The sequence below is a fragment of the Littorina saxatilis genome, linkage group LG13 (genome assembly GCF_037325665.1).
Source record: "Littorina saxatilis isolate snail1 linkage group LG13, US_GU_Lsax_2.0, whole genome shotgun sequence".
Taxonomy (NCBI): domain Eukaryota; kingdom Metazoa; phylum Mollusca; class Gastropoda; order Littorinimorpha; family Littorinidae; genus Littorina; species Littorina saxatilis.
Genome location: NC_090257.1, coordinates 6,909,809 through 6,921,109, shown reverse-complemented (window position 1 = coordinate 6,921,109; position 11,301 = coordinate 6,909,809). Strand labels below are relative to the sequence as shown.

General features: G+C 40.8%; 1 long non-coding RNA gene across 1 annotated transcript in view; it reads left to right on the top strand.

Annotated features, from left to right (window-relative positions):
* Positions 1–1,081: 1,081 nt before the first annotated feature.
* LOC138946362 (uncharacterized) overlaps positions 1,082–11,301 on the top strand; it is an 11,674-nt gene continuing 1,454 nt past the window's right edge. The window contains exons 1-3 of the long non-coding RNA XR_011449243.1: positions 1,082–1,133; positions 4,350–4,467; positions 11,274–11,301. The exon at positions 11,274–11,301 is cut by the window's right edge and continues 99 nt beyond it. This is a non-coding gene — a long non-coding RNA (uncharacterized lncRNA). The remainder of the gene's footprint in view (positions 1,134–4,349; positions 4,468–11,273) is intronic.

Here is an 11,301-nt window from a genome sequence, read left to right as displayed (position 1 = left end):
TAAAAGCATAAGACATACCAAGAGAAGGAAACTTCAACCACCACCCCTCCGCCACCCCAATAAAAAAGAAGGAAAAAAATTTAAAGAGAAACAAATCTGAGAGAGAGAGAGAGAGAGAGAGAGAGAGAGAGAGAGAGAGAGAGAGAAAGAGAGAGAGAGAGAAGGAAGGAAGGAGGGAGGGAGAGAGTGTGTGAGAGAGAGAGAGAGAGAGAGACAGAGAGAGAGAGAGAGAGAGAGGGAGAGAGAGAGAGACATACAGACAGACAGACAGAGAGACAGAGAGACAAACAGACAGACAGACAGACAGACAGACAGACAGAGCGAGACTGACAGAGACAGAGACAGAGATTGTACTCACACGTAGTATAGATACTTTCCAAATGCACGCCCTATAGTGTACTGGCTGAGCGAAACACTTCCGCCCAGAATTATTCGTCTTGTGTGGGAGTATTCGTCGCAGCAATACTCTCAAACTCATACTGATTATGAATGCAAAGTGCAAAACATAAAGAGTTACAGCGAAAGAAAACGTTTGTTACCGATGGCAAGACTGATCCAAGGGTCGGGGGGTTGGTTACTTCATTTCGGGATGGGGGTGGGGGCGATTGAAGTTTGTTTTTATATTTTCACCAGCGCGTGTGGCTTTTGATTGGCAGAGAATCGTGCGAACGGTTACTCAATGTCGGTACAGTTAAAAAAAAAAGTGTTATCATAAGTACTTGATATGTTTTTTGAAGGGACGCATTTGTTTTGCGGTCCGGAGGAAATAAAGGGTATCGGTCGTGGATTCGGAAACATTGATGTTTTGGGGGGCCTTATCACGAGAAACATAATCTATTTTTAACACGTTCTGTAGAGAATGTTTTTGTGAGTGTAACATGTCGCATTTACAGCGCATTCATAGCATTATATTTTTGTTCTTGGAATTAAGGGAGTTTTGTCTGTTGCAGTCTACACGTTAGAGAAACGAGTAGCGAGCACATCTGCCTTTGTTTTTCAGGAAAGTCTCTGCTATTGATCCTGACAGGGTGAATGCTGCTCTTGTGCAGAATTTTGCCTGCTTAAATTCTGCTTTCGGACCGATTGGTCAATACTACAAAGCAGATTTTCAGCGGGCCGCAGTTTGTGATAGGGTCAGTAAGAATTAAAGTTCTCTCTTTCTGTTAACATTGAGAAAGATGGTATCAGCATATTATAGCGAAAGTCGTGTTGCTTTTGACTTATCTTACTGACCCCATGACAAATACCTTGAGAGGAAGCCCTGTTTTCCCTCTAGGGTAGCTGAGTTGGCGTTGATTCAGTCACCATTAGAAATTGGTCAGTAAAGAGGGTGTTATTAGTAGCCACGACCTAGTTCTACCCTGCTTATACTTCCTGCAGTGCAAAAAATACACTGTATTTTAGGCACAAAGCTTCTTTCGATTCTCTGTTCATTTTTTTGTTATTTAAATAGTTTTAATTCGTCCCCCCCCCTTTTTTTAAATATTATTTCTGTATTGATTTATTTCAGCTCCTGATTTTTAAAATTTATTTTCGCTGTCCTGGATAACAAACTTTCTTTTTTCTTTCTTTCTTTTGCTGTTCATTTACTCTGTGTGTGGAGATGCGTGTGCGTGTTTAGGTGGACTATTTAAACAAAAAAGTTCTTATATGTTTTTAACGTATACATGGGGCGGGGATGTAGCTCAGTCGGTAGCGCGCTGGATTTGTATCCTAGCAGTTGGCCGCTGTCAGCGTGAGTTCGTCCCCACGTTCGGCGAGAGATCAGTTATTTCTCAGAGTCAACTTTGTGTGCAGACTCTTCTCGGTGTCCAAACACCCCCGTGTGTACACGCAAGCACAAGACCAAGTGCGCACGAAAAAGATCCTGTAATCCATGTCACTGAGAGTTCGGTGGGTTATAGAAACACGAAAATACCCAGCATGCTTCCTCCGAAAGCGGCGTATGGCTGCCTAAATGGCGGGGTAAAAACGGTCATACACGTAAATTTCCACTCGTGCAAACCACGAGTGCACGTGGGCGTTTCAGCCCACGAACGCAGAAGAAGAAGAAGAACGTATACATTTGTTAAATTAATCCTTCTCTCTCTCACACTCTACCGTTTTCTCTTGTTGAGTAAATTTTGCCTCTTATCCATTCAAGTTCTTTTTGCAACAACATCACTTGTTCCTCCCCGTACTTATCACATCATCGTTATCACTGAGTAGTAACTCGCGGCACTGCCATAAACCAATAAATCAATACCACTACGGCTATCACCCGTGACTAAAATAGTATTAATAGCCCAGTTTAACGTGCATGCCTCGTCTGCTGTCTCAATATTTGTTTCCGGAAATTCCCAATGTAACGTGGACACTAATCGGGGTTTCTTTTTTCGTCTCGTTCTTATTTTAGCCATACGCAAAGAGGATAGCTGTTTCTGAGAAACCACTGTCGCTTGTATCGTTCTGCATTTCCAAGAAACCGCTTTCTTTAAACCACTGCTGTTAGTACCGAAATACATTTCCCGGAAACCGCTTTCTTTATTATCGAACTGGATTTTTGAGAAAACGCTGCCGATAGTATTGACCTGCCTTGCCGAGAAACCCCTGTCTTTACTATCGAACAGTGGTTTTTGGGAAACCATTGCCGTGATTTCCGAAATGCATTTCCGAGAAATAACTTTTTTTTACTATCGAACAGTGGTTTTTGAGAATCCACTGCCGTGATTACTGAAATGCATTTTCGAGAAACAACTTTCTTTACTATCTAAGAATGGTTATTGAGAATCCACTGCCGTTATAGCATCGAAACACATTTTCTGCCCGATTTGAAGCTTTCGTCTCGTTTGTGAGCCTTGGGTTTTGGGGATACATAAATATGTAGAGTTTATTCAAAAGAAAAAGTAAAACTTATTTGTTGAGCAATCGCGTCTTATAAGTGTCAAATTAAAACAAGGCACGGTACGCACACACACACACACACACACACACACACACACACACACATACACACACACACACACACACACCGTCTAACACACACACACAATAACACACACACACACACTAACACACACTAACACACACACACACACACACACACACACACACACCCACACAGGCACACACACTAAAAAATATGGTATATGGGCATATAAAGTAATATGATTTTACGCCTTATACTAGGTGAAAATAAACGTGTCCAAAAAAAGTGTTGTTAATTTTCCGCAAAAATATTTTAACATGAATTGACTGGTAGGCTAGGACAGATAAGTAAATAATACAAGTCGCAAAAAGCAAAATTGATACATTTAGTCAATCTGTCGAACTCATAGAGTGAAATTGAACACACTGCACCAGCCGCTGATCGCTTTAAGTGACAAGCGAGTATAGCGCAGTAGCGTAGAGTGCTTAACAGGAAATCGCGTTTTTCTTTATTCTTTTTAACTTTCTGAGCTTGTTTTTAGTCCAAACATAACATATCCAGGGGCGGACGAGGGGGGGGGGGGGGCACAGGGGGCACGTGCCCCCCCCCCCCGAAAAAAAAGAGAAAAAAAAGAAGAAGAAAAAAAAAAATTTTTCTATGCTGATTCTATGACCATTTCTAAGTTCAAATGGCACCAGATGGCACCATTTTGCTTCTTTGGGCAAAAATTTTTCCGGGGGGGGCATGCCCCCGGACCCCCCTAGCATATTCGGGCGCTTTGCGCCCATCACATTCACTTTCGATTGAAAGTGCCCCCCCCCCTTACAAAGCAACTGATCCGCCCCTGATATCTATATGTTTTTGGAATCGGGGAATGATACCGACCAAGATGAAATCATTTTGGGATCGAATATTCAAATGTTAATTTTGATTAGAATTTTCAGATTTTTAATGAATAAACGCATTAATAATTTTGAAGCTTCCAAGTTGAAATGCAATCTCATAGTCCGGGATTATAGTTAAAGATTGCTTGTCCAATATTTCAATCAATTTAATCGAAAATGAGGGCGTGACAGTGCCGCCTAAACTTTCACTATAAGCCGGATATGACGTCATCAGTCAATTATCAAAACAAGGAAAAACGGTCTTGGTATATCATCTGGCAGTTTGTATGTAATGTTTTATGACGATCAGTACACACACACACACACACACACACACACACACACACACACACACACACACACACACACACACACACATACTGTATACAGACACACACAGACAGAAAGACACACACACACACACACACACACACACACACACACACACACACACACACACACACACACACACACACAAAACTCAAAGTCAAGTGTTTTATTATTGTACAATACCAGCATGCTATACAACTAATGAGAGTTCTTGGATCTGATTGCAGCACCAAAAAACCAGTGAAGGGCGGAACACTTTGGTCGCGGTGTTACAATGAACTGCGAACTTGCATGGCATCCACAAGGAAACAGTGCCCGCGTCCACACGCATGACTCGGAAGAATGGTGAGTTTCATAAGCCCTATCCCCTTTTCTTTTCGCACAGTGAAACTTAAAGGCACAGTACGCCTCCCGTAAACCATCACAGATACTGTCAGGCTTTTACACACTCACCGAACGGGAACATCCTAGGTGCCCTACGTAAAGAGCGAGCAATTTTCAAAGAATTAATTTTTCGGATTGTCTGGTCAGACAATCGGACCGTGGTGCGTTTTGGCGCTAGACCTAACTTTTAAAATCTAAATAATAAATTGACAGCTTGTTACACAAACATTCTTAAATCATAAAAGAATTCTTTTTTCATCAAGACAAGATCAGTACAATTCGAAGTTTTGAAAGTTTGAAAAAAGAAAAGACCGGAAGCAGGGTCACGCAAGGTCGTGGTTCTCGTAGCAGACGACGGTTTATGCCTATCGCCAGTTCCTCTGAACAGTCAAAAGCCATCGCTAGAGTTCTTGTGAACCACAGCCGTTTGTTTCGTGCATAGTCAGAGGTACATAATAACGTGCTATTGCAGATAAGCTCACATCGAGTTGCATTCAAATTACTAACTGACGACTACATTGTGTAAAAGGGAAACTGGATCACACGGGTTAACGATGGCTCAGGGGTAAGATAAACCACGCAAAAATAAATTCTTTGAAAATTGCTCGCTCTTTAAGGAAGGCACCTAGGATGTTCTCAAGCGGTGAGTGTTTAAATGGAAGGGTGTTTGTCCTGTCTGTAAAAGCCTGACAGTATATGAGATGGTTTACGGGAGGCGTACTATGCTTTTAACAATCAAAACATGTTGCAGCGGGCAACTACCTCCCCGTGCTGAATCCGCTCTTTGCAGACTCATTGAAAGTTTTGAAACGACAAACCCATGCATCATTTTACAAAGTAATTTTGAAAACAAACCAAATGCACGGAAGAGTGCGGCTCATGCTCACCCTTCACCGGTTTGTACAACTGTTTGCCGGAGAGCGTTCTTTTGATCTTTCTTTCTCTTATACACTGAAAAACGTCACATCTATTATTATGTTGGAACTATTGGTACGCGGAATTTACAGGCATCAGCGTACACAACGGAAGCGGTGAGTTATTTCAAGGATGCTAAACCTCCGCTTTAGGTTATAACAGTCTCTGTTTGCTAACATTAGGAAATCTTAGCTAAATTTATTTGGCAAAATGACAAACATATTTGTCAATGATTATTTCTCCCATTGGACTTACTTTAACACGTGTGTATACAATTCGCCACCATTCGTCTCTTGTTGCGAATATTAGCAACATGCTCCTAATATTCGCAAGGACTAAGTCATATTCTTCACTTGTTCGCAACACACACACACAGACGCATACTCAAAGCCTCTGCAAGAGCAGTTTGTCAAGTACTGTGGACGTTATGATCATAATTCGATAAATACCTTTCAGCAGATTATAACAGCGCAATGTCGTCAGCATTAAGTAGTGCAAATATTTCCAACTCATGTATGTAATTTCTGCCTCGTCGTATCTTCTATATCTATATACGGCTTGTGTGTGTCTGTCTGTCTGTCACTTCGCGATGCACGGCCAAAGTTCTCGATGGATCTGCTTCAAATTTGGTGGGCATATTCAGGTAGACCCCGGACACAATCTGGTCGATGAAAATTTTCAACACGTGCTCTCAGCGCGCAGCGCTGAACCGATTTTGGTTTGTATGGTTTTTCTGTACATCCATTCCCAGTAACTCTTCCTTATCTTCTCCAGTGTTTTGTGCGTTTATCTCCCTTCCTTCGTGTGGCGTCAATCGCGGGTACCCGGCGAAGCCGGCGTACGGTGCGCAACTCACCCGGCTTAGTCGGCTCTACTTCTTCCCGGCGAAGCCGGGTATTCATACTCCGTCTCGCGATCATCCCGGCGAAGCGGGTAATCATCTAGTAATATCATACACCAGTTCGTTGATCAATCAATAGAAAAGTGTTGGCGAGGCTACACAGCCTTGCTTTAAGCCTTGCAGAGAGACAAGACAAGACCAGACAAGACGAGACGAGACGAGACGAGACGAGACGAGACGAGACGAGATGAGACGAGACAAGATCTTTATAAAGGACGGTAATGGAATAAGCTAAGAGCCCTCACCCACGATAAGGACAAATCTAATGATTCTACAATATATAAGTGTTAAAAACAAACAAATGCGCAAACACATAAAGATTAAAAAACCCATTCATCAAACAAGAAAAATACATAAGTATTAAATGCATGATGAAATACCTTTGAGTAAACAAACACACTGTGAATGGCGACAGAAAAAAATCCTTCTGAGAAGTGAGTCATAAATAAAGGGGACACCAATGTTGCAAGTAATAATCGTTCAGCGTTGGTACAGAAGACATGCCAAGAGAAACAAACTTCATTCCAACCCCCCCCCCCCCCCCCAAAAAAAAAAAAATTCAAAAAAAAAAAGAGAGAGAGAGAGAGAGAGAGAGAGAGAGAGAGAGAGAGAGAGAGAGAGAGAGAGAGAGAGAGAGAGACTTAGACTTAGACTTAGAACATTTTATTGACATAAAGCGTAAACATTTTAAGCCAAGGGCCTAATCTTACAACGTGCCCTTTACATTCACACTAACACATCCGCACGCATATAAACAACATAATATTGAATTCTTGAAGGCTTGTTTTGGTTATTTTTTCCATATTTGTTTGTGTATATATAAAGAGAGAGAGAGAGTCTGAGAGAGAGAGAGAGAGAGAGAGAGAGAGAGAGAGAGAGAGAGAGAGAGAGAGAGAGAGAGAGAGAGAGAGAGATTGTACTCACACTTGTCTAGCTCTTTGAAAATGCACGCCTTATACACTGACTGAGTGAAACCCATTCGTCATGCATTATTTTGTTGTCTTCCGTTACTGTGTGGGTTGATTTTTTCAGCCGAACTCGCACTCCAAACGGTTTATGAATGCAACCGTATAACAGGAAGAGTAATTTCGATGACGAGGCCAAACAAATAGTGACGGTCGTGACGGGCTGTCGTGGCGGTCGTGACTGTCGGTCGGTTTCTTTTTCTTGGAGGGGGTGGGGTGGGGGGTGGGGTGGGGTGGGGTGGGGGGGGGGAGGGGGGATTGAAGTTTGTTGTTGTACTTACACAGGCGCAGGTGAGCGTGGTCTTAGTCTCACCAAATATTCGTAGACCCCCTACAACCAGGTTTTTAATCTATTTTGACTGGGTTTTTTTCCGTCAGATACATGTATTTACTTATAGCTGTACATCGTCCAGCAAGAATTCCTTCCGTTCCGCTTCTTGAGCATTTTGTTTAAATAAAAGCTGGCTTTCCATTTCATTTCTCGTCTTTTCAATTTTCTCTCCAATATAAGTAGCTCAAAATATAGTTGACCTTAAAGGTGGTCGTCTACATTTTTGCTTTTTTTCAATAATCTTATGGTTAGATTTCGATACAAAATTATGTCAAATGATGAATGAACCATGGGGAAAAAAATTATAGAAACAAAATATATGTAAAACAAAATAAAAAAAGTTGGGGGTAGCGTGACTCACGCTTCCAATATTTTGTTTTCTGTTTGCTGAGAACATGTGCTTTGCCTAAAAATACTGACCAATCAAATTCATGTCACTATGCTTATAGCCACGCCCAAACAAGTGCAGCAACAGTTTGACACTGGAGCGCTGTCCACGCTTTTTTTTAAACGCACGAAATGCACGGGATTTGAGAGGAGTTTTGCGCTTGGCATTTTCCAAATAAGGATATCCTACTATGAGTACTACGCTGGAATACTACAATGAATTTTCAAACGGCTACACTGGCTTCGTTCTTCCAGAAAGTGTGTATTGTTGATATTTGTAGATAATAGACTCTGCATTTTAATGGTCAAATGGCGATTTCGGTATAAATATGATAGACAAAGACCTTTAAATACAGCATGGTTGTGTGAGTTTTTGACCGATTCATCATCAGAAGTCAAGCAAGAAAGAAATCCGCATGCCGCCAGTCGCTATTAGAAATTGGTCGGTAAGCCTACTATACCTGAGATTTTATGAATAATAACCTTTGTTGTGTTTCGTTTTGCAATGCCATTTTTTAAATACACACATGGCTGAAATTTCACGCGCAGAAAACCGTTTTGTGTTATCTTGTGTAATTTTTTTAAGATATTCAGTCATTAGTGAGGGGGTCAGATGTCAAATTTGTCTTCTTCGGACAGAAAATATCGAGAATTATACCAAAACAAAAGATTGCTTGACGGTCACGTACTATTGCCACATCCAGCAAATCATTACTCCCTGTAGAGGGGAAGTAACTCGCGCATTCAACCGCTGTCTACAAAGTGTGAGCACGTTTTTTGTACGTGTGATTATCAACTGTATGCAAGGTGTGTGTGTAAGTTGAACAGTTTCTTGTAAAATATGTGGTTAAAAAGTTAACGAATTGTTTAACATTGTTGCTTGTTTTTTTTTTTTAAAGATATCTCAACTCTATTCACAATAGAAAGTTCCAGTTTTGCACATCAATTATTTAAAGCATGCGCAGGAAGCCGAACCGACATTTTTGTGGCTAGTACAAATGGTATGGAAGATACGGTTTTTTTTAAACTTTTGTTTAAATTACATTTTGTCCAGAATGCCATTAATGTGACAAGGTCGTATATAGTATCAGCAAAAAAAAGTTATCGGTTTAGCTTCCAGAGCAACAAGTCAGAACTGCTTGTGACAAGTGTTTAACACCTTTATCACATACTTTGTTACCTATCTTTGTAAAAGCAGACTATGCAATTTTCCGTTACAGTCATACACAGCTTCACATAAAAACAATCCTGTGCTCATTCTAATTAACATATTAATTTTTTTTTGTATAAAACATTATGCCATTTATCATATACAGTAAAAAGATGTGTACAAATATCATACTATTTAAGGATTGTAGTAAAAAGACAAAAAATATACCGTCCGCTAGGTAGGTTTTCCCCCTTCCTTATGCTGCTCTTACACTGTGCCGAATATCCTTGCGTTTATGAAAATGTTGTGGGTGTGACGAATGGTGGCGATTGGTTGAGAACATTTACGAATGTCTTGCGACCATGTCCCCATCATTACGAACTATTGGCGAATTCTATTCGCAAGGGCAATTCGGCACAGTGTAAGAGTAGCATTCAGAAGGGTGTAAATTGGTAGTAGTCATAACCTAGTTATTGGAGGTTACAACCTTCAAGTCGCGAGAACTTTAGCATGGGTTGTAAAATTAGGCAATTCAACAATCTGTATTTGCTCAGATTATCTCACAAAAACTGCCTGACCTTTTTGTTCTCCCGTGTCACCTGAAAACACGACTGATTTATTGGCAGTGTATGTACTGGTTCGTATATGATTTTTGAGAGTCTCGAAGCATATACTTTTCGGGCACTCACAGACCCCGTTGTAGTACTACTTGACTGTGGTGTCTCAATTATAGCTTACTTATACTTCCTTTATGTGCATAGCGAATACTTCCTAGTTGATTTGTTTGTTATTTGAATACTTTTGATTTTTTTTACTCATTACATTTAGTCAAGTTTTGAATAAATGTTTTAACATATAGGGGGAATCGAGACGAGGGTCGTGGTGTATGTGTGAGTGTGTGTGTGTGTGTGTGTGTGTGTGTGTGTGTGTGTGTGTGTGTGTGTGTGTGTGTGTGTGTAGAGCGATTCAGACTAAACTTCTGGACCGATCTTTTTGAAATTTGACATGAGAGTTCCTGGGAATGATATCCCCGGACGTTTTTTTCATTTTTTGTTTAATATAAATACCTTTGATGACGTCATATCCTGCTTTTTGTAAAAGTTGAGGCGGCACTGTCACACCCTCATTTTTCAATCAAATTGATTAAAATTTTGGCAAAGCAATCTTCTACGGAGGCCGGACTTTGGTATTACATTTCAGCTTGGTGACTTAAAAACTAATGAAAGAGTTTGGTCATTAATAATCGGAAACTTGTAATTAAAATTATTTTTTTATTAAACGATCCAAAAACAATTTCATTTTATTTTTCGTCATTTTCTGATTCCAAAAACATATACATATGTTATATTTGGATTACAAACAAGCTCTGAAAATTAAAAATATGAAAATTATGATTAAAACTAATTTTCCGAAATCGATTTAAAAACAATTTCATCTTATTCCTTGTCGGTCCCTGATTCCAAAAACATATTGATAAAACAAAACGTTACATTCACTGGTACGTCGACCCAGTGGTCTTTTCGGTAGACAGACAGACCAACACTTATGACACGAATAATGAACTTATCTTGGAAGCGTAGATGTAACTCGCTTTCAAGATGCCAGCGCGCGGGGTAATACCTCAGGTGTTCCGGTTGCCGTCAAATTAACGAAAGTGATCGCCGGACGCGTGTATGCGAGTGTACGTGTTTGTGTTTGCGTACTCGAGTGCATGCAATCGTGCGTGTGTGCGAGTGAATGTGTGTATGTGTGTGTGTGTGTGTGTGTGTGTGTGTGTGTGTGCGTGTGTGTGTGTGTTTGTGTGCGTGTGTGTGTGTATGTGCGTGTGTGTGTGTCAGTGTGTGTGTGTCTGTGTGTGTGTGTGTGTGTGTGTGTGTGTGTTAGTGTGCGTGCGTGTGCTCGTGAGCATGGGTGTGCGTGCGTGCGTGATACATCGTGTGTGTATGTGTGTGTGTGTCTGTTTGCGTGTGTGTGTGTGTGTGTGTGTGTGTGTGTGTGTGTGTGTGTTTGATCCTTAATGCAGCTAAAATTTCTAGAGAATAAGCATACTCCTCTTGTTTTACAAGGAAACTGTACGCTTTTGAGTAACAACAAAATGTGTTCTCATTACGGTTTTAGGAGCGTTCAGTAACGGCTTCAGCAGGGA